Here is a 3,006-nt window from a genome sequence, read left to right on the forward strand (position 1 = left end):
GCTAAAGTCAGAGGCTTAACCGACTGAGCCACCCAGGCACCCCACACAGTAAATTTTAATGCCCCCCCTTTGGGGGAGGGAAAGTCATACTACACACTTTTGGAGACATCCCAAAGGTTGCCTGGCAGTTTTGTACAGAAAGGATTTGGTCCCGTCTGAAGTGGCTTGGGATATTAAAAGTCACTTGAAGTTGGTGGCTCAACCCCTCTGGGCTGGGGTGGACAGGGAAGTGGTCTGGGACAGATGGGCAGACCTTGGGTGTGGGCTCAAGTTCTTATGGACAGAAGTAGTTGATCCTGGGGGGCTGCTGGGGTGGCTGAGGGCAGCCCGAGTGCCCAGGCTGGGTAGAGCCTACTCTAGTGGCCTTTGTCTGCCCAGTCCGCCTGCTCAGTGCTCTGGAACCATAGCTGGGTCTCCCTCTGGGCACCTTCCATGGAGTCGCTGGCCTGGATGATGATGTGTCTGCTGAAGTTCCCACCTCCTCCGTGGTGCCGGGGGAAGTCTCAGCTGAGTCCATGTGTCCTGTCATGGCCCTTGAAGAGCAGACCCCTTTGGGGTCTTCCCAGACCATGACCGCCATGGGGCCAGAGCTCCTATAGCTGATGAGGGCTGGGTAGAAGGGCTTCTTCTGCAGGTCATGGCAGTGCTGGGCAAAGTCTCTGTCTGGTTGCCTGAAGCACCTTCATCCCCACCAGCTTGAAGGTTCTCCTCTCAAAGCGCCGGATCACATCCCCAGTGAGCCACCACTGCACCCCTGTGGCTTCACCGCCACCAAGGTCCGCTAGCTCCCGGGTCCAGGAGGACCCCTGGAGATGGAGTGTGTGAGTGGGCTTGGACCCGTGACTCGCGGGCCATGCAGCAGCCCCCACAGGATGGCGTGCCCCAAGAGGCCGCCCGTGTCTGCCCACCCGAGGGCCTCTGGCTGAGGGCCAAATGCTGCCGCTACACTGTTGAATTTCATGCACATGTTAAACAATAGAAGCCTGCACCAAAAGACTGCGCACTCTAGGATTCCATTTCTATGAACGGCAAAACTAATCTAGAATCGTAAGTCAAACTACTGGTTGCTTTTGAGGTGGGGTTGCCAGATAAAATACAGCCCACCCGGTAAGATTTGAATTCCAGCTTTAGACTAATGTCTTACTGTAAGCACGTCCAAGACACTATTTTTATTTGCTAAATCTGGGAACCCTACTTTGCGGGGACATTGACTTGGAGGGCGCAGGAGGATGGCTTCTGCGGTTTTGATAATATCCTATTATCCTAATGTGGATGGTAGTTACCTGGGTGTGTCTATTAGCAAGAATTCAGCGAGGGGAGTGTTCGCGGCTTGTGCACTTTACGAATGTTCTCCTTCCACAAAAAAGTTTAAAAAGTTTTGATAGAATGATAAAGGAAGAGCCAGGAGTCCTGGGTTCAAACGGTAGCCTTTTGGGTTCAGTTTGTCCAAGTCTCAGTTTCTTCATCTGTTAAGCAGAAATCATTTTAACAAGAGCTATCCTACTAACTTCATGTTAGGCAGGGAGGAAATGGGGGTGCAGAGAGGCGCAATACCTTGTTGAGGGCAACCCAGCTGGTGAGTGGCACTGACGGGTATACGCCCATCATTCTAGAACCCACGTGCTGCGCCTCCTCATTCTCCCGCTTGCCTCTTGGAAAGTGCTCCTAAAACTGTAAAAGGCTCGCCAAACATCAGACCTGACTTATAATTACTTAGGGCAGGAAATTTTAATAAGTTCAGAGTGCGGTTGGTCGTTGAACAACACCGCTTGGAGCTGCGCGGGTCCACTTATACATGGATGTTCTTACAGTGCAGGAGTGTAAATGTATCTTTTCTTCCTTATTGCTTTCTTAATAACTTCTTTTCTCTAGCCTACTTTATGGTAAGAACACAGTATATAATACACAGAGCATACACAGTATGTGTTAATTGACTGTTGATGTTATCAGTAAGGCTTCTGGTCAATAGCAGGCTATTAGTAATTGATTTGGGGGGAGTCAAAAGTTAAACATGCATCATCTATTGTGTGTGTGTAAGGAGGTCAGCGCCCCTTACCCCCTGGCCCCCGCCCCCCGGCGTTGTTCCAGGTCCAAGTGTATTTGCAAAATTTTAAAAGTGTGAGCGCATTTCCCAGGTGCTAGCTTTCCCAAAGCTAGCTTCGGATTCTCAAAGGGGTCTCTGACACCCTCCCCTAAGAAGCACAAGAGCCAGAAGAGCCCCTGATCTATAGGGGATGCTCCAGTCCAGAGTAACCCGTAACAGCCTTGACTGGACCGAACCCCACAAGGGTTCTCTTCTTCCCATTTGACTTGCCTTTTTTTCTTTCCTCTTTAGCCCTAGGCAAACCACTTCTCCGGGCGGGGGCGGGGGGGGGGGGGGAGCACCTCTCAGTGGCCTCCCACCTGAAAGCAGAGGCCTGGGGTGGGAGGGTGGCGGGCTTCCTTCACCAGGAGCAGCGCTCTTGCTTAATTAGTGTTTATGAAGGGCTGCGTGTTATTAAATTACTAGACACTGGAGACCAGGCCTTGGGGGTTTTCGAAATCTGTCTTGCTGCCCTCCCTAACTGGGTGGGAGGGATTTGCTTCGAGGGACAGAGGGAGGACGGTGGTTGGGGACACTCTTATGGTGGGGCTGCCCCCTCCCGATGGACAGCACCACTAAGAGATCCAAAAGACTCTTTGCCGCAATTTTCCAGCTTGTCTTTGGTTTGAGAGCCACCATTCCAGATGTGTTTGTTTTGAGTTCAGGCACTTTTCCTTTGTATAATCCAGCTACCCTTGAGAGGTGTAACTAGGAGGGATAGAATAACAGCGGTAGAGCTAAGGTGCACTGAGCCCTGTCACGGTGCCATGCTTGTGCCGAATCTGGGCATTCGATCTACCATCTGGACGCGGGAGGCGAGTAACAAAGTCTGCCCTGATTGAAGATCTCTATGATCAAGGCAAGTTGACATGCTATTTCATGGAATTCTAATGATAACACTCAGACATAGGTCTTATGTCCCC

General features: G+C 51.3%; 1 pseudogene; it reads right to left on the bottom strand.

The window, feature by feature from the left end:
- Positions 1-356: 356 nt before the first annotated feature.
- LOC125147625 (nucleoside diphosphate kinase, mitochondrial-like) lies at positions 357-1,605 on the bottom strand (annotated as a pseudogene).
- Between the last annotated feature and the right edge of the window lie 1,401 nt (positions 1,606-3,006).

The sequence above is a fragment of the Prionailurus viverrinus genome, chromosome D2, assembly GCF_022837055.1.
Source record: "Prionailurus viverrinus isolate Anna chromosome D2, UM_Priviv_1.0, whole genome shotgun sequence".
In the NCBI taxonomy this organism is placed as follows: Eukaryota; Metazoa; Chordata; class Mammalia; order Carnivora; family Felidae; genus Prionailurus; species Prionailurus viverrinus.